This window comes from Palaemon carinicauda, chromosome 1 (genome assembly GCF_036898095.1).
Source record: "Palaemon carinicauda isolate YSFRI2023 chromosome 1, ASM3689809v2, whole genome shotgun sequence".
Lineage (NCBI taxonomy): Eukaryota > Metazoa > Arthropoda > Malacostraca > Decapoda > Palaemonidae > Palaemon > Palaemon carinicauda.
The window spans coordinates 118,786,796-118,812,878 of record NC_090725.1 but is presented as its reverse complement, the minus strand read 5'-3'; the positions used below and the strand labels follow the sequence as shown (position 1 = coordinate 118,812,878).

The following is a 26,083-nucleotide window of genomic DNA, read 5'->3' as shown; positions in this document are numbered from 1 at the left end:
GGGAATGCATATAGATCTAGATGTGACCAATCTAGGAGAAAGGCATCTATATGAACTGCTGCTGGGTCCGGGATTGGTGAGCAAAATATTGGGAGCCTCTTGGTCATCGAGGTTGCGAAGAGATCTATGGTTGGCTGGCCCCAGGTGGCCCAAAGTCTCTTGCATACATCCTTGTGGAGGGTCCATTCTGTTGGAATTATTTGTCCCTTCCGACTGAGACAATCTGCCATGACATTCAAGTTGCCTTGGATGAACCTCGTTACTAGTGATATGTTTAGACCTTTTGACCAGGTGAGGAGGTCCCTTGCGATCTCGTACAACGTCAGAGAGTAGGTCCCTCCTTGCTTGGAGATGTACGCCAAAGCCGTGGTGTTGTCCGAGTTCACCTCCACCACTTTGCCTTGAAGGAGAGACCTGAAGCTTTTCCAGGCCAGACGTACTGCCAGTAGCTCCTTGCAGTTGAAATGCATTGTCCTTTGACTCGAGTTCCATATTCCCGAGCATTCCCGACCGTCTAATGTCGCACCCCAGCCTACGTCCGATGCGTCCGAGAAGAGATCGTGGTTGGGAGTCTGAACAGCCAGGGGAAGACCCTCTCTTAGGTTGATATCGTCCTTTCACCAAGTCAGACAAGACTTTATCTTTTCGGAAACCGGGATCGAGACCGCTTCTAGCGTCTTGTCCTTTTTCCAGTGAAAAGCTAGATGGTATTGAAGAGGACGGAGGTGTAGTCTTCCTAGTGACACAAATTGATCCACGGATGACAGCGTCCCTACCAGACTCATCCACAGCCTGACTGAGCAGCGTTCCTTCTTCAGCATCTTCTGGATGGATAGCAGGGCTGGGGGCTGATCGTCTTGTTGTTCAGCAACGTCCTCATCAGAGGGTTCCTCATCCGAAACTGATGAGGAAACGGCAACGGAGTGGGCAACGTCTGGCTCGCTGAATCCGGTCGCACTGGTGGATGCGTGACGGAGCCGGACGCAATATCATGGAACTGCTGCACAGTCTGTGAACTGTCAACAACCATGGGTGCGCGAGGAAGCACAGCGTCAACCCGAGACTGTCTAGACCATCTGGGTTGTGCAGTCAACACCCTACCGGGTTGCTGAGGTTGACGCACTGCGTCAAAACAAGTCACCTCTGCTGGTTGTAGAACGTCCTGAACGTTAACAACCACCTCCGAGCGTCGCTTAACGTCAACGTGCGGCTGGCAACCCACACTGGGTCGCATCGGTGGAGGAACCACCTCAACTGGCAGACGCGAGTAGGTTACCTCAGCGTCAACAGGGCGCACAACCGACCGGTTGGAAGGTTGTTGGCCAGAAGGTTCTTCTCCGCATTTAAGTCCTCTATCAAGGACGCAAGCTTGGACTGCATGTCTTGCAGCAAAGCCCATTTAGGGTCTACGGGAGCAGGTGTGGCAACAGACGGGGTTAGCGACTGAGGCGGAACCGTTTACCATCCCTGAAAGCCTTGTTATGCGTGACATAATAGTACAGCAAAACTTCAAAGGCTCGACAACAGCTGTGAAGTTGACCTGTAAACAACTTGGAGCGTCTCCTGGCTAGGCGCCAGGGAGAGTCTACCAGAATTGAGAAGTCTATCTGGGCAGAGGCATGAACTCCCAAGCCGAGAACTTCTCTCGTGTCATATCAGACTCTCGCTCTATAAACCAGTTTAAAAGAAGGGAAAGCAAAGGCTGTATCCCCCAAACTCCTCCTGGTGAAAAACCAGTCGCCTAGCCAACGTAACGCTCTCTAGGAGAGCGAGAGAGCACTAGCTTAAAAACAACGGCTTCGAAGTAGCTAGGCGTAGTGTAAGCTCTGACGTTTAGGCGAACGAGGAGCAGCAGTTACAAAAAGATCCGGACGAAGATCCTTAAAAAAAATCATCCTGATTTAATTAAAGTCCATAGGAGGCTAAGCAGCTTTAGGCTCCTCTCCATCTGACAGAGTCCTCAAGGGAATATCAGTAGGAGGGAGAACAGCAACTTCCTCATCTACAGGAACCTTGTCCGATAAAAGCTGAGTCTCTCACTGGTGCATTAGTAGCGGACCAGAACGCAACGTCATGTAACTGCTTGACAGTCTGTGAACTGTCAACAACTGAACTGTCAACCACAACAGGTGCGTGAGGACGCACAGCGTCCACTCGAGACTGCTTTGACTGCCTAGACTGAGCAGTCAAAACAACTCTAGAATGCGGAGGTTGACGCACAGCGTCAAAACAAGTCAACTCCGATTGTTAGTGAACGTCTTGAACGTCAACAGGAGCATCAGCCAGTGGCCTAACGTCCAAATGCGGCTGAAAAACCACACGAGACCGCATCGAGTGTGGTTCTAAATAACCTGACTGACGTGACTAAGCTACGCCAACGTCAACAGTAAGCACAAAGGAACGTTAGGTTGGCTGAAAGCCAGGATATCGATGAGATAAACGGCTAGACTCAACGGACTAATCGGCAGAATAGTCTTCTATAAGGGAGGCAAGCATATACTGCATGTTTTGCCATACAACCCCTTAAGGATCAACGGAAATGGTTGTGGTAATAGACGAGGGTAACGTCTGTGACCGCAACACTTTGCCTACAAAAAAAAGACTCTCGGAGTCTGTGTTACGCTTTTGTTAGGCGGCGAGCAGTTATCCGATGACTGCATAGGGTCAGAGCTGTCCTAATGGCTGTAACCAGGACGCTGGACCTGTCCTGAAAGGACTGACTTTCGCTTAAGGGCTTCGAAACCTTGTGACAGGTTTCTTATGCGAAAAGCCTACGGATGGCGAGGAGAAACAACGTCTCTCTCGTCTTATGGTAGGGGAGATCTTGGTAAGATACACCCGATACCATAGAGGGAAAACGTCTGTTCGTTGGTCAAGGCCTCTCGAACCCATAAGTCGTTTGACATTACTTCTCCCCTGGGCTTGGGAGCATGTAAGAGGTCCCGGACTAGGTGAACGACAGGCACGAACAGACGAACCCTCGGACGCAACACTGTAACACTTTGCGCCTCGGACGCAACACTGTAACACTTTGCGCATATCACTTTATCACTTCGATTTTCTGTTTTATCACTTCGATTTTCTGTTTTGCACTTATTTCTACCTGAAACACGCAATTCTACCCTTCATTAAAAGGTAGTAATTGCGAAATTAGTCGTATACAGTAATGCAAGCTCATAATACCAGCAAAAAACAGAAAACATATTTTAAGATAAAAAGAAAAATCAGTGGCTGGGAAAGAGACTAAACACTAGTTCATATAACTACGTTTTCAATCTCTCACCGCACATAGCCTGGGGACGAGAATAAAACCCTAAAAACGTTTTATCCTTCCTCCCCGTACAGCGACTAGGGACGTGAGTAACACGAGAACAACGTTACCCGCTTGAACGGAACGTTTTCTCTCCTCTCTCTCCCTCCGTCTCTATCTCTCTCTCTCTTTCTCTCTTGATTTCGCACCTAAGAGAAGAGCCCAATTATATATCGTCAAAAAAACATGTTATTTGACTAAAGGAAAAAACTGAGAGGTTTTTCAAATAAAAAGTTCCTTTAAATTAGAATTTAGAACATTTAAGCTAAGAAAGAATGAACAAAACGTCAGAATCGATTTACTCTTACTGCAAAGTGAAACCGTGATACACTCTCTCTCTATCGTAACGATAGAGCGCATGTTGAACGTCCTGAACGTCAACAACTGCGTAGCATAAAAAACTAAACGTTAGTTCATCTTTGAAAACAGTACGAAGACTATCAAAGAAATTCTTTCATAAAATATTACATTTAAAAAGTTTTAAATCCTTAGCTCTTTAAATAGCTAAAGACGATATAAAGGGCTCAACGTTGATTAACTTCGGTTTCCAAGTTAGGACCGCCTACTCTCAGGAAAGGTCTATATAAACAAAGCATTAAAATTTATTTTTATATGTTTATAAAAAATGGAAAGTTAATCGAAGAGGCCTAATAAAGGCGGAGAGATATAAAATATATAGAGGAAAATCTATAACGTGATAAGATAATTACTAAAAGCCTAAACACACTTCCGTCTAAGGGAAGGGTCGGCCATTTAAAAGTGAAAGAAAGTCCATACTCTCTTTGTCACCATAATTAAATCTATCCAAAACGAGTTCAAGTTTTAAGATGAAGATAAAACACCTGCATAGCGAAAGCTCAAAACTAGAATAGTGTACTTCACCAAATAGTAGTGAAAACAAATCCAGTTAGCAACAGCGAATTAGTAGGTCTTGCCGGTAGCCCGACAGAGAGAAAATTGAGTTCTTTGTTTACAATGAGTACTGGGTATCTGAACGACAGATGGCGCTGTTGAGTACACCCCCTACCTGTGTAGCGATCGCTGGCGAATTTTTCCGTAGAGTTTTTCTGTCGAGCAACAGAGTTGCAGCTATTATAATCACCGGCTAAGTTAAATATTGAAAAGTGATTTTTGCAACAAAGAATATTATTGGATGCAGCACTACGTACGTATACATACAAAAGATTCATGGAAAAGAAGCACATCCATTACATTTGTAGTACAGTAGTAGCCATCAGCAGCCTTACACCATTCTATTATGGTATGACTGCATCTGATTTGCGTTTCATGTTCGATTTAATTTTACTACATACTGTATACAGTACTGAACTATCGTATGATAATAATACAGTAATAATAATAATAATAATGATAATAATAATAACAATAATAATTTTATTAACAACAACAACAATAATAATAATAACAATAATAATAATAGCTTTACGTATGCTATTTTATTCTTTTGTAGGATGTGTCTCTCTCTCTCTCTCTCTCTCTCTCTCTCTCTCTCTCTCTCTCTCTCTCTCTCTCTCTCTCTCTCTCTCTCTCTCTCTCATACGCTTATTCGAAATGTGATTTTTGCAACAAAGAATATTATTGGATGCAGTACTACGTACGTATACATACAAAAGATTCATGGAAAAGAAGCACATCCATTACATTTGTAGTACAGTAGTAGCCATCAGCAGCCTTACACCATTCTAATATGGTATGACTGCATCTGATTTGCGTTTCATGTTCGATTTAATTTTACTACGTACTGTATACAGTACTGAATTATCGTATGATCACATTCTCTTTTCGTGTTTTATTTCTTTCTGTGCTGAATTATATATCATATGTAATGCAATGAACAATCAGTAAGAGCAGATATTACTAATTACAGTATTAATGGAATTACAGGTAACGAAATATCATATTTAGGGTCTTCAGATTTCGCGGTATTTTCGAAATTTCCGGAAAATCCGCGATATGTATATACATATATGGGTTATGGAAAAAAACCCGCGAAGTGGTGAATCCGCGATGGTCGAACCGCGAAGTAGCGAGGGTTCACTGTAGTCGTGCGTACTGCAGATTCTTCACGAGAGACCACAGCTGTGATTTCTTGTGCCAAAGCCAGGACTCTCCTTTCCCCGCTCAAGAGCGGTTCAATTCGAGTCTGAGCAGTAGATCGGGGGCCGGGGACCCCGTCAACATGCTCTGGAAGACGATATCTGCGCCCTCGAGCACGGTTGTCGTGCATGGAGGCCTTGTGCGAGATTCGCCGTGAACAATCCCACTAGCGCGGGGAACACGGGAATCTCGCACATCGCCCTCATTCTCCAGAGGAGAAGAGGTGTCTTAGGGCGCCATGTCCCTTTGACTGCAACTGGCCTTCCTGGCCCTCTTCGCTTTCCTCTTCTTCCCCTTCCTCTTTCCCCTAGGGGAGAAGAGTCAGAGTCAGAAGATGAAGACAAAGAAGAGGAGGAGAGAGGAGGAGGAATTAGAAGAGGAATATCGCCCACGCTTCCTCTTCTTGTGCCCCCTCCTAGGTACTGGAACGTTGGTCAACGAAACAGCAGACAACACTGGACATGAACAACCTGAGCCATGTCCGTATGAAGAGCCGTAGTCGGTGAACATGGTGAACCTGAAAAACATATTGTATTAGCAGGAGTTTGGTAGATTTTAATTTTAACTGCTTATCAGCAGGAGATTTGGCCGATTTTAATTTTAACTGCTTATCAGCAGGAGATTTGGCATATTTTAATTACAACTGACTTGCGGGCGAAGCTGTAAAAGGTTTGCCATCGGTCATTAAAGAAATCTCAGTGTTTAAAACCTTACTCTCCCTTGTTTTAAAAGGGAGTCCTGCAACTATTCTACCCTTGGAAAAAGTTTGAATTTTGCCAGGAACAAATGCTTTATCAGGTACATAGTCAACAACAACAGGGGCATCAGTGAACATGGGAGTCGATAAAGTTACAACCCAGGGTTACCAGGTTTCCTAAGTGAGAAAAGGCCAAATTTGATCAACTGCAGCTTTAAGAAGTTAAAAAAAGGCCAAAGGTATAGCCTTTAAGGCCAACCATTTATGATATTGCTAAAGGCTAACCAATCTTTTAAAAAAAGGCCAAATTTGATGTCTTTAGCTGAAAAAATCCAACCTGTCAACCCAGTTACAAACTCGATTACATTCATGTGTTCATCAACAATCGTATCATTCAAACGACGTTGTTGAAGCTCGTCCACCATATTTAAATGGCTCGTCTTAACAAATTTAAGTCAAGCTTACCTGATAATCCAAGAGACGCTCAAAATTCCCCCTTCTTATCAGGTAACGTACGTGTCATCATCGGTTGGCAGTGGGACCGGGGGGGGGGGGGGGGGGGGGCAGAGCTAAGCATCGCCCCATACCGCCAGCCAACCAATCAGCACCGCTGCCTGGTTTTCTTTCCATTCGGCTGTTCCAGCTGAGCTGAAGCGAATTCCTACATCAAATGATTACAAGGTTTGTATATAATGTCGGAACAAACAAATTACTTCCAAATTTATTTATTCCGCTGCAAATACAAACCCTCCACTATTTATAGGGGTAACTTACTCTTAGGAGAGAGGAAGTCCTCACCAACTGGCCTTGGTCATAACCCAGGGTCCTCTCTATTTCGATCTGGGATCAATAATAGAAGGAACCCTACTCTCGCTAAAATCAAGCGCCGATATGAGGTAATGCACGGATAGCGGCCTGCAGAAGCTTGTGTGTGAGAGGAACTAATAGTGGGGCTTGTCTCTAACATAGGAACTCGAGTACAAAACCTATCATTCTTAAGCCTTACCCAATACCCTCCCTCAAAAAGGTATTGGGGATCTAACAAAGTATTATTCTATACTTAGGAGGCACAAGGGAGATGAGTCTTACCTGCAGCGAGGTGAGGTCAGCTATGCTGAGGCTTGCAGAGCTGTTTTCCCCAGAGGGGAGAAGGTGAAAGGAAGAAAGGAGCAAGTCAGTCTCACTCATTCACCCCAGACTAACCCGGGTAACCTCGGCTCTCAACCCTCTGCTTCTTGTCCATCAAGGAGCCTGAGGTGTTTAGACCTTTTGCTGTGCGACTGCCACAGGAACGATGGAAAAGGTCTCCATGTTCCTGTGGGTTACGTCTTTGCAGGTAGTGGGCTGTGAAGGTTGACTGATGCTTCCAAATGCCCACTTAAAGAATCAGTACCACAGAGTAGTTTCTTGAATGCCAGGGACGTAGCAACGGCACTGACGTTACGAGCTCTGGGTCCTAGGATGGAGGAGAGTCTAGATTGAGAGCATCCTCAATAGCCTTCCGATCCCAGAGGGGAAGGAAATCCTTGAGATCCTCCTCTTGACCTTCCCCGTGCTCGTCAACAGTGCCAACACACGGGGGCGAGCTGGTATCGTTCTTTTAAGGTAACGCCACAGACTCCTCACTGGGTAAAACCCAAATTGATGGGTCTTTGGTTACCGAACGAAGACTCTTTATCCGAAATGGGCTGCACCTTGGGTACAGCATCCTCCGATTTTTAGTCTTGGCAATCAACTCAGGGATGCCGCCAAGGATTACTTCTCCCAGTCTCCTAGAGTAGGAAACATCAGAAGATGGCTCATACAAAATACCAACCCTCTTGGTCAAAGCCCAAGTAAGTAGAAAGGGCCGTCTTCCATGAAAGGAAGCGATCTGCTGCCTGGCATAAAGGTTTGTAGAGAGGGGCCTTCAGGGACTGAAGGACCCGAACCGCGTTCCCAGGAGGAGGTTGAGATCCGAAGGGGGACAAGTTATCTCAAACTTTGTATAAGTAAAGGCATCAATGGGAGATAATCCCCTTCCACGACATCAGTCACAAAGGACCGAACACTTCGCCTAGAAGACTGACGCTGAAGTGTCTGAGGTGCCTATACATCTTTTCCACAACTCGTTGCGAAAGGCCTCTCTGAGAGGGCTGGTGTAGGATCGTCCAAGGCGTGAAGTCGAAGCAAAGCTACGGCTTAGGAAAGTGTTAGCATGTGGCTGCTTGGAAGATTGTGTCATGGAGGAAGATTCCTTGGAACTCGGTCAGGAGCTGCAGGAGGTCCGAGAACCATTTTGCGGGATGCCATTGCATAGCTATTGGAACTCCGTCAGGCACTGCAGAAGGTTCGGGAAGCATTCTGCGGGATGCCATAGCGAAGCTATTGGAGTCGTTGATAAGATCTTGCTTATCCTGACTTGGCTGAAGACTTTCTCACCAGACCGAATGGGGGAAAAAAGGTGTACACCTCTAAGCTGTCCCACCGATCTTGGAATACATCTTGTTCAAGGGCCTGGTGAGCGGGAGCCTGAATTTCAGGGCCGTTGTGAGCATGGCCACAGTCGGGGACCTCACAAAGATGACAAATTCGGAGATAATTTGTATTTTTCCTTACCATACAAACCTTAGCTATTTACATTGGGTTTACCTTTTAGCGTAGCTGAAATGACGAGCCAATAGTTTTTAACGAGGGTTAATTACCCCCGCGCTAGTTAGCGGGGGTAGGGGAAGGGATAGCTTGCTACCCCTCCCCCACACACCGGTGATTTGCTTCACTTAGAGGTAGGACCTGACTTGGCGGGCAAATATGTGTAAATAGCTAAGGTTAGTATGGTTAGGAAAAATACAAATTATCTCCGAATTTGTCATTTGTTCCGTAACCGAAATACAAACCACGCTATTTACATTGGGTGACTTACCCCTTAGGAAGGGTGGAAAGTCCTCAGCCTTACTGACTTTGGCTTTGCCCGGGGACTCCATCCCTCAGTGAGTAGCACTTGAGAGAAGGAGCCCTTGCACCTCACAAGTTCCTTGCTTCGCTAGGAACGAGTAGCCTACATAAGTTGTGTGTGGAGTTAAGTGTGACTCGTTCTATGAAGTTGACCTTGAGACCTTTAGATAGGAATCTAAGATAAGACGTTCCCCATACCACCTCGTCAGGGTATGGGGGACGCAACAGTATTAAGCTTAATACTAGGAGCACAAGGAAGCATGGGTTACCTGCAGAGGTCGAGGTCAGCTATGCGAGGACCAGGATGCTGCTTCCTCAAGAGAGGGGAGAATGAAGAAAGAAGTAAGGGTCACACATACTGTTTCATTCACGCAGACTAAAACCGGGTAACAACACCCTTAACCTACTGCTACTTGTCCATGAAGGAGCCTGAGGTTAGACCAGCTGTTGTGCAGCCACCACAGGGCCGATAGAAAACGTATCTAGGCTCCTGTAGGTCACGTCCTGCAGGTAGTGGGCTGTGAAGGTCGTCTGTCGCTTCCAGACCCCAGCTTGAAGCACCTGCGTCACAGAGAAGTTTCTCTTGAAGGCTAGGGACGTAGCACACCCCTGACATCGTGTGCCCTAGGGCGACGTGACGGAGGAGGGTCTGGATTCAAGGCGTGGTGGATAACCCTTCGAATCCAAGCTGAGATGGTGTTCCTGGTGACCCTCCTCTTCGTCCTGCCTGTGCTCACAAACAATGCTCGCACTTGAGGACAGACTGCAGCCGTTCTCTTAAAGTAGTACCTCAGACACCTCACTGGACATAGTAGCAGCTGGTCTGGGTCGCTTGTTACAGAGCGGAGACTCGCGATCCTGAAAGAGTCGAACCGAGGATCCGGTACTCCAGGATTCTGAGTCTTGGCCACAAACTCAGGGACGAACCTGAACGTTACCTCCCACCATCTCCTTGAATGGGCGATGTCGTACGAGAGACCATGAAGTTCGCTAACCCGCTTGGCCGAAGCCAAAGCGAGCAGGAAAGCCGTCTTCCAAGTCAGGTGGCGATCGAAGGCCTGGCGTAATGGTTTGAAGGGAGGTCTCTTGTGAGCCCTGAGGACCCGAACCACATTCCAAGGAGGAGGTCTCACTTCCGACTGGGGGCAGGTAAGCTCATAGCTACGTATGAGTAGAGAGAGTTCTAGCGAGGAAGAAATGTCCACGCCTTTCAGCCTGTAAGCCAAGCTTAAGGCTGAGCGATAGCCTTTCACTGCCAAGACAGAAAGGCGCATTTCCTCCCGCAGATATAAGAGGAAGTCCGCTATTGCTGGAATAGTGGCATCGAGTGGAGAGATACCTCTCCCACGACACCAACCACAAAAGACTCTCCACTTGGCCTGGTAGACTCCCTTAGAGGACTTTCGCAGGTGTCGAGACATTCTCTCCGCAACCTGTTGCAAAAAGCCTCTCTCCGTGAGGAGACGCTGGACAGTCTCCAGGCGTGAAGCCGAAGCGAAGCCACGGCCTTGTGAGGGACGTTGGAGTGGGGTTGTCTGAGAAGCTCGTGTCGTGGAGGAAGTTCCCTCGGAAGCTCCGTCAGGAGCTGCAGAAGGTCCGGGAACCATTCCGCGTGATGCCATAGCGGAGCTACCAGAGTCATCGAACAGTTGACCGATAGTCTGGTCCTGTTGAGCACCCTTCTCATCAGACAGAATGGTGGGAAGGCGTACACGTCGATGTTGTCCCACCGTTGCTGGAAAGCATCTTGCCAGAGAGCCTTGGGGTCCAGGACTGGGGAGCAGTATAGAAGCAGCTTGAAATTCAACGCTGTCGCGAACAGATCCACGGTCAGGGAACCCCACAAAGTCAGGACTTTGTTGGCTATCTGAGGATCCAAAGACCACTCGGTACTCACTATCTGCGAGGCCCTGCTCAGACTGTCGGCAAGGACATTCCTCTTGCCAGGAATGAAGCGAGCTGATAGTGTTATCGAGTGGACTTCGGTCCACCTCAGAATCTCTACTGCAAGATGGGATAGCTGCTGCGAAAAAGTGCCTCCCTGTTTGTTGATATAAGCCACTACCGTGGTGTTGTCGCTCATCACCACCACGGAATGACCCGCCAGGGTCTGTTGGAACTGTTGAAGAGCCAGAAAGACAGCCTTCAACTCTAGCAGGTTGATGTGCAGGCACTTTTCTGATTCTGACCAAAGGCCTGAGGTCCTCTGGTTCAGAACGTGCGGCCCCCACCCTTCTTTTGACGCGTCCGAAAACAGTGTCAATTCCGGGGGGAGGACGAGAAGACTCACACCCTTTCGCAGGTTCTCGTCGACCAGCCACCACCGCAGGTCCGTCCGTTCCATAAATCCTATCGGGACCAGAACGTCCGGGGAATCGGATCCTTGATTCCACCGGGACTTGAGCCGCCACTGTAGGGATCTCATCCTGAGGCGGCCGTTGGGAACCAGACGAGCCAGGGAGGACAGGTGACCTAAGAAACGCAACCACAATTGGGCGGGAAGCTCTTCTCGCCTGAGGAAGGGTTCCGCCACCCTCCTCAGCCTTGCTATCCTGTCGTCCGATGGAAAGGCTTTGTGGAGATTGGTGTCTATCAGCATGCCTAGATAAACCAGTCGTTGGGACGGCTGCAGAGAGGACTTCTCGAGGTTTACCACGATCCCCAGATCCTGGCAAAGACCTAGAAGCCTGTCTCGGTGCCGAAGAAGGGTCGACTCCGAGTCTGCTAGGATCAGCCAGTCGTCCAGATAACGAAGGAGACGAATGCCGTTCCTGTGCGCCCAAGATGAAATTAGGGTGAACACTCTGCTGAACACCTGAGGAGCTGTGGAGAGACCGAAACACAGCACCTTGAACTGGTAGATCTTGTCGTCTAGGCAGAATCTCAAGTACTTCCTGGAAGACGGATGGATTGGGATCTGGAAGTACGCGTCCTTTAGATTCAGTGTGCACATGAAGTCTAGAGGTCTCACCGCAAGTCTGACCGTGTCCGCTGTCTCCATGCTGAACGAAGTTTGCTTGACAAACCCGTTCAGAGCTGAGAGGTCGATGACAGGTCTCCAGCCTCCAGACGCCTTCTTTACAAGAAAGAGTCAACTGAAGAAGCCTTGGGAGCCGTCGACGACCTCTTGGAGAGCACCCTTCTTGAGCATGGTCTCGACTTCCACCCGAAGGGCCAGCCCCTTTGCCAATCCCGTGGCTTAGGAGCTCAACGACACTGGATTCACTGTCAGGGGAGGTTGAGATGTTATGAACGGGACGCGATAGCCTTGGCCGATCACTGAAACCGTCCAAGCATCGGCCCCGTGTTGCTGCCACCTGTGCACGCAACATTGAAGGCATCCCCCCACAGGTGGACACGCAGGGGGACTGCCACTCCTAGGGTTTGCGGCCGCGGCCGCTCCCTCTAGGAGTCTTGCCTCCCCTGGAGGATTTACCGCCCCTCTTGACCTTGGCTGGAAAGGGCTGGGGCTTAGACACCACTTTCTTAGCTGCCGGTGCCTGCTTCGGTGCCTTACGAGGCTGCTGCTACTGTTGCTGCGGAGCTGGAGGCTTATAGGGCCGAGCTGTAAGAGCCCTATGGAGGAGGGAGTCCGTGCTAGATTTCCTCCACCTCTCAGCCGTTCGCTCCATATCCTGTGGCTCCAATAGATTCTCCCCAAGGAGGGAAGCATGTCTGAGCCTACAGACATCCACGGCGGGGACCTTCGGGTGGAACCTCTCGCTCACCGCATCGCGCCGCTTCAACACCGAGTTGGCCCACAGGGTGGTGACCTGGTGCGCCAGGAACTCGATGGAGCGGGTGCCCGAGAGTAAGAAGGTCTCCAGGGCCTTCCTATTGGTCTCCTTAGACAAGTCCTCGGAGCGCAATAGGATGCCCAGAGTTCCTAGCCATATATCCAGCCACGAAGTGGCCTGCATGGCGCACTTCGCGACCTTCTCATGGCTCAGGATCTCCGACGCCGAGAACGACACCTGCCGGGCAGAGAGCTTCTCGAGGGGAACTCCCTTAGCCAGCTCTTCTACGGAGTGATGGAGAGGAAGAGTGAGACTAGACTCACCCAAGATCTCAAAATACCTCCTCTGCTGGAGACGAGGAGGTGGGATGAGTTTGTTCCCGGCAGAGGAACGACTGGAGGAGGCAAGAATTGCAAGCTGGGCATTGGCCCTGGCTCTGGCACTCTTCAATCCCCAACACCAGGGCAGAGCCGCACTGGTCCTTGGGGCCTTCTGAACATCGAACACTTGGTCCAGGACCGTGTCCTTGCCTTCTCGGGGGGCGATCACGGGATCCATGAACCCGTTGAGTTGCCTCATCAGGCTCAGGACCTGCCAGAAGGCATGTTCAGATTCCTGCTGGTCTCCTCCTTGCGGGCTGGCAGCTAAGTCTCCCGTCCCCGGAATCTCTTCCTGGGGCGAAGCGTGGACGTTCCCCCGGGGAGCAGCGGGTTCCTGGCGAATCCTTGAAGATGATTTCGGGATAGTCTTGGAGTCCTTGGGTTCCCTCCTGGGAGGGATACAGGATCCCAACAAAGAGGTTCGGAGAGCCCCTTCCGCGTGAGACGATTCTCCTCCATGAAGAGAAGGCTCCCCCCTTGGTGCCGAGGGGGAGACTATCGCCTCACTGGACTCACCCGAGGACGGAAAAGCCTCGTCCACGGGAGAAGGAAAAACGCCTGCGAAGGGGATGGGGCCTTCCCGACAGACCTCTTAGGAACCAACTTCTCCCTGGGGGAAGTCACCACGAAGTCCACTCCTCTCTTTCTCTTCAGCGGAGGTGAGGCAGCCGTTGGTTTGTTTCCCTGATCGGCGAGTGCTGGCTTCATAACCCTCACTAACGCCCGCATCAGAGGACCAAACCAAGTCTGTCGCTCCACGGACACAGAGTCCGAAATCCTCGCTGGAGGGAAAGGGATCGGGCGATCCTTCGGAGTGGACACCACTGGACCTGCCTGAAAAGGAAAGGGGGAAGAAAGACGCACTGACCTCTCTGAAGTGTCTTCCCTGTCCTGCATAATGGTACTGCGCTTTGGTGGAGGCCATCCTGAGCGCGGTCTGGTGACACGCGTTCCTGCTGCTGTCACTGGCTGTGAAATTCGGCGCAAACGGTGGTCGCGCGAAGGCGAACGATCGCGCGGGCGAGCGCTCGGTCGCGCGGCCGCGCAGGCGAGTGGTCGCGCGGGCGAGCGGTCGCGCAGGCGAGTGGGCGCGCAGGCGAGTGGGCGCGCAGGCGAGTGGGCGCGAGGGTGTATAGGCGAACGAGCGCGTGGGCGAGCCGGTGAACGAATGCGTTAGCGCGTCGGAGAGGGAACGCGTTGCCGCGCGGGCGAGCAAGAACGTTCCGAAGATCGCTGGCGACGTTGGTCAGGAGACCTGTAGCGCTTGGGAGAGTGATTGCGAGCAGGCGATCGGTGGTGCGCTGGCGAACGCTGGCGCGCAGGCGAGCGATGGCGCGTTGGCGCATGGTGACGCGTTGGCGAGCGATAGCGCGTAGGTCGCGCAGGCGAACGACCGCGTGAGGGCGAGCTAACAGAGGGCGACCCATGTCCTTCCAGATCCTCTGGGCGACGGCGCGTTGGAGAACGCATGCGCGCAGGCGATAGGTCACGCGGGCGGTCCGGAGATCGCCGATGTTCAGGTGATCGCTGACGTGTAGGAGAACGCTGACGTGTAGGAGAACGCTGACGAGCAGGCGATTGTTGAATCGTCTGTGATCGCTGGCGAGCAAGAGGGCGACGCGTGGAATCCTGTGAAGGAACAGTTGGCGCGGCGCGTTCACGAACAGGAACAGGAAGCGCGTAGGCGCGTGGGCGAACATGTGTTTTAGAAACACGCGTTGGAGAACGCGACCGATGTTGTGCAGGAACAAGCTGAGGATCGCGAGGGCGCTCAGGAGACTGATGGCGTGCAGGGCGCACAACAGGAACTGCAGGATATTCGGAGCCCACAGGGGAGCGCTGGCGAGCAGAAGGGCGATGGTCCTCAGAAGAGCACTGATGAATAGGAGAGCGCTGACGATCAGAAGAGCGCTGACGAGCAGGAGAGCACCTGTGCGCTAACACTGCAGAAGGGCGAGCAGGGGAACGCTGGCGCGCTGGGCGCTCTTCAGGAACAACAGGTTGAAGGATGTCCTCAGGAGAGCGCTGGCGAGAAGAGGGGCGATCATCAGGAGAGCGCTGGCGAACAGGAGATCGCTGACGAACAGGAGAGCGCTGACGAGCAGGAGAGCGCCTGTGCGCTAACACTGCACGCGTAAGGGAAGAATCCCTTTGCCCCGAAGGGACCGTTGCCCGTCGGGTGACGAGGTCAGGTTGCTGAACATCTGCCCCAGAAGTTAAAGGTCTGGAAGGCGTAGGAGACCGATCCCCAGAGAGGTCTAATGAAGCTGGAGCTGCAGGCTGTTTACGGCGAGGAGAATCCCCTTCGGAGGAAGAAGGAGAAGATCCAAAAAGGCGCCTCTTAGCACCCTTATAAGGAGACGGGAGGCCCTTGCGACGCAGCGGACAGTGTGCCTTACGGCGAAGGCGGCCACGAGGAAGATCGTCAGGACCATCAGTCCTCCGAAGGGGAGTCTCAGTCAAAGCACTCCCCTTAGAGGGAAGCTGGACAGCAGAAGAGCCCGTAGGACTCCCTTCCCCCTTCGAAGGATGTACGGAAGGGGGAGGAGAGCCGTCAGAACCAACATCCCCAACTGCACCTGCAGAGGATTGCCCCGCCCCGTCGGAGGCCTCTGCCACCACGTCATCGACAGACACTGGATCTACCTCTGCTATCACCGGCGACTGCTTAACGGCGGCCCCCAACTGGACAAGGTCAATCAGGGCAACCCTGGAGGGCAAGCCCTTAAGCCCCAGGGAAGCCCAAATCTGAAAAAGATCATCGTTAGACAAAGATTCATCAATAACCTCCCCCGGGGGAGGAGGAGGAACCGCCCCGCTATGGGAGGCGACGCCCTCTCCCCAAACCCAAGGTCGGGAAACAGAACTAGGGCCTGCGCTCCCACTCGGCCGACTCTCCTTAGGAGCCGAACGAGGGGGAGCTTCGGAGGAGGTTTGGGCGGCGAAAGAAGAGTCCCGAGAACTTCCTCCTTCAAGGCAACCCCGGAAGGAGAACGGTCTCTCTTGGACTTCTTCTTACGCCGGCGGCCAAACCTCTCCCACTGGGAGGCAGACCACTCCCTGCACTCACTACACTTATTTTCCTGATCACACCGTCGGCCTCGACACTGCGGGCAAAGGGTGTGAGGATCAGTGTCCATGGCCGACATAAAAGTACCACAAGGGCGGCCGGCAATTCCAGGGCACGTACTCATAGTAATAATAAAGGTGGTCAACTTCTAACACACACACAAACTGAAAGAAAAAGCAGAAAAAAAGATTAAAGGCTGTCAACGAGGACGATGGACAGACACGTCTGTTCATCGCCGGAGCCAAAAGTGAAGTGAAGCAAATCCCCGGTGTGTGGGGGGGGAGGGGTAGCAAGCTATCCCTTCTCCTACCCCCGCTAACTAGCGCGGGGGTAATTAACCCTCGTTAAAAACTATTGGCTCGTCATTTCATCTGCTAAAAAGTAAACCCAATGTAAATAGCGTGGTTTGTATTTCGGTTACGGAACAATTAAGGCTTTGTTGGATACAAGATGATTCAAAGACAATAGGAGCCTGCTATGTGAGTGGTCTGTTCAGATTATCTGCAAGCACATTCCTGTACCAAGAATGACGCGAGCAGATGGGGGCACCTAGCTGTCCTCTGTCCACCTGAGGCTTCCTACTGCTAGATGGTTCTCTAAGAGAGGTGAATGGTGGTACCTTTCTGAATCGGGTCAACAGACGACGATGGAATGGTGCGGGATATGCAACCTCCCCCCATCTTTTTTGATGTACAGTATTAAAGAGAGCATCAGATCCAGAGAGGAGATGAGAAGATAGGCCTCTTTGCAGAAGCTCTCGTCTCCCACCCCCATCCGCTGTCCGTTCAGCGGGAGGGGGGGGAGATTGCATAGCAATAAACACATCTTGAGGTGATGTCGAGACATGCAACTATTTGCACGTTCTTGCAATGAAGGGGAGGAGCCTGTCCACCCTACAACTGCCACCAATCTTGTGTGGTTGGCTGAATAATCCTGATACCCAACGGTAAACCAGTTAATCAGTACAGCTTATGTTATAAGAGCAAATCTCCATAGAGATCGCCTTCCGCACCGAAAACCGGACCGTAATTACCGAACACATCCAACCAACCCCAAAAGGAGATTGAGATGCATTTTCAATTTATTGTTGGATGGGTAGTAAGCATAAGTCTACTACAACATAGTAGCACCGGACTGTGAGCATGACAAGCATACATGCGTAGCTTGACTTAAAGTCGTGTCCAGAACTCAGTTAGAGTACGTTGGAAATGTTTGCAACGGAGATTCTTTCTTTTTTAGAACGAAAACGTTCGTACTTCTCCGTCTCCTATCGGTAAAATAGCAATAGTATTGAATGTTCCCTATAAGGGGACAGATATGCTTATTAGAAGTTGCTGGTCAAAGTCGTTAAAGGAAACTAAAACTTCCGATCGAGAAAGAGGAAAAAAGTGTCTTCAAGAAGGCAGAACGTAAATGCCGTATATCTGGTTACAGGAAAGTAGCCAAGTAATGTACTGAATAACCTGGTTTCAGTAAGGGATATAACTATACAACTTAATAGAGCAGAGTCTTAATTGCAAGATGTATATACAGTAGCCCTTATTGGTAGAAAGATCGATTGCACGCAAATGTACTTGTCCATCTGCGCTAACGCATGCGTATTCTCTGCCTCCAGGAAACGTTTGCAACGAACCTGGTTGCAGGAATATTGTATGTGCTACGAATGGCAACATTATTGCCCAAGGAATTTTTTATCATTGACTAACTGTAATATTTTCTTAATGGAGAGCGCACGTTCTCAAACAAAATGACAAATTCGGAGATAATTTGTATTTTTCCTAACCATACAAACCTTAGCTATTTACATTGGGTTTACCTTTTAGCGTAGCTGAAATGGCGAGCCATTAGAATTTAACGAGGGTGTATTACCCCACGCTAGTTAGCGGGGGATAGGGGAGTGGTAGCTAGCTACCCCTCCCCCCCTCACACACTGGTGAACTGCTTCACTTCACTTAGAGGTAGGACTTGTCTTGGGGGATAGGGCTGGCGGGCAAATATGTGTAAATAGCTAAGGTTTGTATGGTTGGGAAAAATACAAATTATCTCCGAATTTGTCATTTGTTCCGTAACCGAAATACAAACCACGCTATTTACATTGGGTGACTTACCCCTTAAGAAGGGTGGAAAGTCCCAGCCATACTGGCTTTAGCTTTACCCGGGGACTCAGAATCCGAGTGAGTCGCACTCGAGAAAAGGAGTCCCTGCACCTCACAAGTTCCTTGCTCTGCAAGGAAACGTGTGGCCTACATAAGCTTGTGTGTGAAGGAAGAAGTGTGACCCGTCCTAAGCAGTTGTCCTAGAGTTCCAGAAGGAACTCTGGGTTAGGACGTTCCCAAATTCCACCTTGTCAGGGTATGGGGGACGCGACAGTATTGACTCAATACTCGGAACACAAGGAAGCATGGTTTACCTGCAGAGGTTTGAGGTCAGCTATGCAGAGAACAGGATGCTGCTTCCCCAGTAGAGGGGACGATGAAGAAAGAAGTAAGGGCCAGACATACTTCTTTCGTTCATGCAGACTAAAACCTGATAACAATGCCCTCAACCTTCTGCTACCTGTCCAAAAAGTAGCCTGAGGTTAGACCAGCTGTTGTGTAGCCACCACAGAGCGATAGAAACGTATCGATACTCCTGTGGGTCACGTCCTGCAGGAAGCGGGCTGCGAAGGTCATTAGACGCTTCCAGACTCCAGCTTGTAGCACCTGCGTCACAGAGTAGTACTACTCGAAGGCGAGGGACGTTGCGATGTATCCGACATCGTACTGTAGGGCGACGTGATGGAGGAGGGTCTGGATTCAGGTCGCCCGTGTCCTTCCTGTGCTCCCAACCCGGCTGCACGTGAGGACAAACTACAGCTGTTCCCAAGGATAACCCCTCGATTCTTTTACTGGCAAGAAGGAGAAGGTTTGGGTCATCTGATACAGAATGGTGACTCAAAATCTTGAAGGAGTTGGACCGAAGGGCCGGGACCCCAAGATTCTGAGTCTAGCAAACAACTCGGGAGCGAACCTGAATGTTGCCTTCCCCTATCCCTTAGAAAGGGCGGAGTCGTACGAGACCAAGAAGATTGCTTACACACTGGCCGAGGCCAGAGTGAGCAGGAGCACCGTCCCCCAAGACGGAAAACGATCAGAGGCCTGACGTAATGGTTCTTGAGAAGATCTCTTAAGGGACTAAAAAGTCCGAACCATGCTCCATGGAGGAGGTCTCACTCCGACTGGGGGCAGGGACGTTCGCAGCTTCGCATGAGCGAAGAAAGGTCCAGCGGGAAGGAAAAAGTCTATTCCTTTCAGCCTGAAGGCCAGAGAAAGGCTGAGCGACAGGCTTCATTGCCGAGAGCGGAAAGGAGTTTCCTCCCGCCGAAAAGCAATAAGTCCGTTATTGCTGGAGAAGAGGCCTCAAGGGAAGAGGTATCTCTCCCACGACACCAACCACAGAAGACTCTCCACTTCGCCTGGTAGACTCCGGCGGATGACTATCGCAGGCTCCGCGACCTCCGCTCCGCGACTGTAGCGGGTTGTCTCTTCTTGAGGAGGCGATGTTGTAGTGTGGTTGTTTGAGTAGCCTGTGCCGTGAGAGAAGCTCTCCCGGGAGTTCCGTCAGGGGAAGCAGAGGGTCCGGAAACCGTTCCGCGTATAGTCACAGTGGAGCTCTCAGGGCCATCGAAAGGTTGACAGACAACCTGGTCTTGTTGAGACCCCTTCTCAACAGACAACAATGGTGGGAAGACGCAGGCGTCGATGTTGTCCTACCATCACCGGAAAGCATTTTGCCAAAGAGTCTTGGGGTCTGAGACTGGGGGGAAGAACAGCGGAAGCTTGAAGTTCCAGGCTGTCGCGATCAGGTCCCCCAGGCTAGGACTTGCTGGCTACTAAAGGCCAAAGACCCCCAGGTACCCTCTATCTGCAAGGCTCTGCTCAGATAGTCGGAGAGAACATTCCTCTGCCCGGAATGAGCGAGCCGATAGTGGTATAGAGAGGACCTCGGATCATCTCAGTATCTCTACTGCAAGATGTGAAGGTATGAAAATGCGTCCCTTGCTGGTTGGAATACGCCAGTACCACGAAGTCGTTGCGCGCGGAGCGACTCGACAGGAACTGTAGGATCTGTAGAGGGGCCAGACTACGGCCCCTAAGCCTGCCTTAATGATGGAGAGGTATCCTTCAGGTCCTGACCATAGGCCTGAACCAGAACATGCGCACCCCCTTTTCTTTGACGAGTCCGAGAACAGCATCAAAATGTGGGGAAAGGACGAGAATATCCACTCCCATCAAGAGGTTCCATAGGTCAACACCTATTGCAGGTCTAAATGTTCCGCTGGTCCCATAGGGGCCAGAAAGTCCGGTTAATCGTTGCTTTGATACCACCGGAACTTAGGCTGCACTACAGGGAACTTATCCTGAGGCGACCGTTCGGGACTTTAGACAGGTCAATGAGGAAAAGACACCTAGGAAACGTTCAAAGGTAGGGCTGAAAGCTCTGCTTGACTGAGAACAGGTACTGCGACTCTCCTCAGCCTTGCCACAGTCAACTGAAGGGAAGGCTCGGAGAAAGAGGCAACAGCATCTGGCGTACCCAGGCGGTCACCCATCCAAGTACTGACCAGCCCAACGTTGCTTAACTTCGCTGATCGGACGAGAAGCGGTGTTTCCAACGTGGTAAGGCCGTTGACTCAATATCATGGATAGATACCCAAGATGTTGAGGCAGAAGTAGAGAAGGCTCCTAGCAAATTACCATGATCCCTCACTCATGGTAAGGACCCGGAAGCCTGTCCCGGCGTCGAAGAAGGTCGAACCCGAGCCTACCGGAGTTGACCAGACCTCCAAAAGGCTAAGGAGGCGGAAGTCTGCTCCTGAGCGGCCATGAGGAAAGCAGGGAGAGTTCTTTGGAGAAAATCCTGCGATGCCGCGGCGGGATCGCCACACCACATCTTAAGTCTAGGCTGAATTCCAAGAGCTTCCTGGATGATGGATGGAATGGAAACTGTTAGTACCCGTCCTTCCGATCCACGGCCTAGGGAGTCTTGCCGCCTCTTTACCAGTCTGATTGATTCTGCTGTCCCACGCTGCACGAAGTTTGTTCGACAAACTTGAACAGAGCTGAGAGGTCGACCACGGAATTCCCGTCTCAGATGCTTTCCTACGAGAAAGGATCGACTGAAGAAGCCGGGGGGTGAAGCCGTCGACGATCCTATGGAAGACCTTCTCCTAAGGCATGGATCATTCTGCCCAAACGGGCAAAACTCTTGCCGACCCCATGGCATAGAGGTTCAATGACCCTGAATTCGCTGACAGAGACGGAGAGATGGTAAGAGCGAGGCACGATATCCTTGGCTGATCACGGAGATCGCGTAGGAATCGGCATCGGGAAGCTGTTATCCGGATGAGTAACCTTAGGCATCCTCCCAGCGTGAGACCTGCAAGGGGGGGTTGCCAATCCTAGAGTTTGTGAACTCTGCCGCTCCCTCTAGGATTACGCCCCCCCACCGGTGTAGAAGGGTCTACACAGAGTCTGCTAGAATCAGCCAATCATCTACAAAACATAATAGACGAATGCCGTTCCTGTGACCCCAGTTCAATACCAGGTTAAAGATCCTTGTGAAGACCTGGGGGGGGCGTGTGGACAGATCAAACCACAGCCCCTTGAGTCCAGTGTTATCATGAAGTCCTTTGGTCAGATGGCCTGTCTAATCGTTTCTGCAGTCTCCATCTTGAACAGAGTTTGTGGAACAAACTCATTCAGGGCAAAGAGATCGATAACTGGTCTTCAGCCTTCAGATGCCTTTTCTACATGAAAAAGTTGACTGTAGAAGCCTGGGGACCCATCTAAGACCTCTTAGATTGCATCCTTCTCTTGCATGGTCTGGACTTAGGCCTGAAGGGCCTGTTCTTTTACAGATAGCTTTGCGTAGGAAGACATCACTGGATGATGAGTCAAGGAGGGAGAGAGAGAGTAGCCCGGGTGGAGGACAGACACTGACCAAGGTTCAGTTCTGTGTACCATACACCTCAACCACCTGCTCTGAAGGAACCCTCCCACTAGTGGACAGGTAGGAGGAATGACCCTCATAGCGGGAATGCCAACGTCTACCTCCTGTGCCTCATGCCCCTCTAGCATGAATGGGCTGCTTTGGGCCATGCTTCCTGAAGGTGGATTGTCTGGGAGCATTCGACCCTCTTTTACGCCCCTAACGTTTTACTGAAGGCACTCTCTGCGTAGGTGGTGCCGAGGAGTAAGGGCGTGATACCATTACTCTGAAGAGTAGGGAGTCTTGACTCGCCTTCCTCCAGCTTTCAGCAACAGCATTAATGTCTTCCACATTGCGCAGCATAAGTGCTTCTCTCCTCTGCACGTACTTTTTGAATCTTGAAACAACGGAGTCACATAGTTTCAGAATCCAGTTGGTCCACTGGTTACTAAGTTGTCAGGAACTCCACCATCCTGGCATCGGGAAGCAAAAAGGTGGGCATTGCCTCCCTTTTCTGCTCACAAGAGAAATCTTCGTTAGTGAGCCCAATCATTCATCCAACTATGATGCAGCTTGCATAGAACACTTTACAACACACTCCATGTTCACTGCATCTCATGCTGAGAATGTCACCAGTAATACTGCCAACTAACTCTCGAGGGTCATGTTTTGTGTTAGACCAAAAATTGTTGGATCCAACAGTAAAGGAGACTGGTTATCATCAGCTATCACGTACTACTTTCTGTCGTACATATAGCGAGGGAAGCAAACGAGACAAGTTTATTGCCTGAGGGACTGGGAAACACCTGCTACCTGAGCAAAGACCTTCTTCTTGGCTCCCTTAACCCCCTAGACCAGGGCAAGGCTACCCTAATCTTGGTGGGTCTAGTTGTGTTATAGAAGGGGTCTAGGACTGTATCCTTTCCCTCAGGAGGAACATAGGTTGAATCACCAAAGGAATTAATTTTCCTTATACGGTACAGGAAAGGACCTACAAGAAGACATGATCTGACTCCTCCTTTTCTAAGGGAGAGATCTTAAGACTGTCAGATATAGGCAGCATGTCATTGGAATGATCTGAATCATCATCAAAAGGATCATCCATTCCCGAGCTCACACCCATAGGAGACCAGGCTGAGTCAAAGTTATCAGCTATGTCCCTAGTAAGAGCCTGAGACCTAGGTGGGAGACTGCGTTTCTCTGGTCTTACTGAGGCTCGTGCCTAACCAAGAATGACCTATCGAGGCTCGGGTACCTCAGGTCTCGAAGTGCAGTTCTTCGGAAAAGTCTTCGTGTCCTTCCTCTCTCGAAACTGGGTTGTAAAAGTCGCATGGAGTAAGGATGACTCCTTCCTTGTAACCTCAGTTAGGTGTGAGAAATTTAAGAGCACGAAGGGAAGAACCGCTGCCTCCAAAAGAGGAGCGGATGGTTCGGTCTAGACAGTTTCAACCAGTGACAGCAGATAACTGTCTGAAAACAAAATCTCTTTCAGAGACCTCCAGCCCCTGCTGGTCCTTGGGTGTAAACTAACCCCTGGGGAAGGTGTTGACGGGTAAAATCCTCTATCTTTCCCAATCAGGGCCAAGACCGGTGATGGAGACCTTAGAGTCCACGTACTGCTGGGATTTGGACGACTGCTGTTGAAGAGGAGGAGGGTGAGGAGCAGTAGGAGGAGGAGCCTGTCTCGTCTTAAAGCTCCTACATCTTAGGTCAAAGGGTGGAATGACCATCCCATAGGACTCTGACACCTCGAGAGGGATACTAGGGGTTCTAAAAATGGTATTAGGGCCAGTCTGGAGACCACCTACTGAACTGCCTTGACTAACTCATGAAACCATTGCACACCTTTCGTGAACGAAGTGACGTCCGCTGAGGCGCTGCAAGAATGAGTGTGCTTTGGTTCTGGGTGAGGAAAATTTACTGGTGAATCGATAAATAATGGTAAACTAACTTTTTCTTCTGTATACATTATTCTCTGAAATGCATAAATCCACAAAAAATTACACAAAATATTGGGATCCTATTCCCCTGAAATATTCACTTAACTCTTTTATTTACATCTACAAACCACAAGTATCAGCTCCTGTTCGTAAAGTGTCGTAAAATCAACTCTGAGTTATCTTTCAGGGAAGACCAAAGCATTTGTTATGGTAACTCAACTATGAAGATTCCCACAACAAAACAAAAAAACAAAAAACCAAAAAAAAAAAGGGGGGGGTTCCAGGTTCCTTGTTGCTCTCTCCACAACACTGTGATTGTGGGCACACTTTTAGATGAAGCGTAGAATCAGCTTGGCCCCCAAGCTAGGTCTGTGACTTGGGTAGGGAGTCACGTGGGCTTGCCAGCAGGTTAGGTCTGTGGCCTGGGAAGGTTTGTGACCTGGGAAGGGGGTGTCCAAGGGGCTTGGCCTCCGATAGGTCTGTGACCTGGGAAAGGGAGTTCGGGGTCTTGTCCCCGCCTAGGTCTGTGACCAAGGTAAATTTATGACAGGGGGTGTCCGGCGGCTTGCCCCTGATTAGGTCTGTGACCTGGAAACTACTATGTTAGGTTAGGTGGGTTTGTTAGGTTCTGAGGCCTTTAACAAATCTCGAGAGTGTGAAATAATCATGTATTTTCTGTTTTCGCTCACCAGAAGTACCAGGTAAAGTTATAGTCACGCGGTTTCTAACTGTACCCGTTAGGATGAGGGAGAGTTGTATCACAGAGAATGGTTTATCAGCGGTGGAAATAAAGATCAAATTCATTGAAAGCACAATACAATAATTACAGTAGGAAAAGTTTATTCTTTTGGAAATGTAATTCAGTGTTGTTCTCTGAAGCCTTTGTATATCAGCGGCCAGTTCCTCATGCATTGATTAAAAATGGACATCAACTAACCTAAACTTTCCCCCCTAACCTAACCTACAAGCCATGTCCTTACCTAAATACCTAACGGGGGGCGGGGGGAGGTAATGCCCCTTGCGAACCCCGATAAACTGCTGTATTCTAGGATAGGCATAATACTACATACAAGTGGCCGCTATCATACATATACACCAAATAATCTTTCCCGGATGTGGTATCCCAATATAAACCAGCTTATAGGAGGGAAATTACCAAACTATTGTTATCCACTAACCTCATAGCTTTAATGATACTGTACAGTTCTCAAAAGTCGAACAGAGGGTAAGAATTAACACCGAATTAACACACTTTTGAAACTTATTTCACAAGACGTGAGGGGTGACTATGGATAATGGTTAAAAACATTCACCTATAGTGGTCAGGTAGTCCCACTGAAGTACCATAATCTTATCTTGTTACTGTGTTAACCACGTTACGAAACCACCAATAACTTGCATAAAACGATAATGTACCGTAGGCTCTACCCTCGTTACATAATGGATACAGTTTATTTTTAACATAATATCAGTGGCGCTAGTGAAAATATTTGAGTGAGTGGCAAAATAGTTTCTTTTAAAACTTACCAAGAGAGAATTAGAATGACTTTAATGGAGTAATGAGAGTATGTTCTTAATTACGGGTCGAGAATCGTCTGAATCGGGATCCTGTCATATGTGATTACTAGAGACAGTAGAACAACCCACTTGTTGCGGCCACTTTAGTCTCCTAGATGGTGCAAACTTTGCAAAGCTTATTACCGTCTGATTGAACTCTTACTATAACAATGATGAGACCAAAGAATACTGAAACAATTTAAGTGTTAAGGAAAATCTTAAGCATTTCCTTCATCCCCTTCCGTTTCACGATAAGTAGAAATAATACATTTTTATCAGTTTTGGCAATCTATTGTTGTATTCTTAAATTCCCAAATTTCCTAAGTAATGTGTATTTTTCCTAACTATATGAACATGGGTACTTTGATAG

The 26,083-nt window shown here is 49.6% G+C and overlaps 1 protein-coding gene and 1 pseudogene across 3 annotated transcripts in view; both read right to left on the bottom strand.

Moving 5' to 3' along the window:
- Window positions 1-25,858, bottom strand: part of LOC137651194 (peroxisomal leader peptide-processing protease) — a 318,149-nt gene extending 292,291 nt beyond the window's left edge. For 2 of the 3 annotated variants that reach the window (XM_068384350.1, XM_068384367.1), the window contains exon 1: window positions 25,335-25,470. The gene's annotated coding sequence lies outside the window, so the exon portion shown is untranslated. Of the gene's footprint in view, window positions 1-25,334; window positions 25,471-25,683 lie in introns of those variants that run through there. The other variant, XM_068384358.1, reaches the window with a different exon arrangement.
- Window positions 20,801-20,918, bottom strand: LOC137659057 (5S ribosomal RNA; annotated as a pseudogene).
- Window positions 25,859-26,083: the final 225 nt, after the last annotated feature.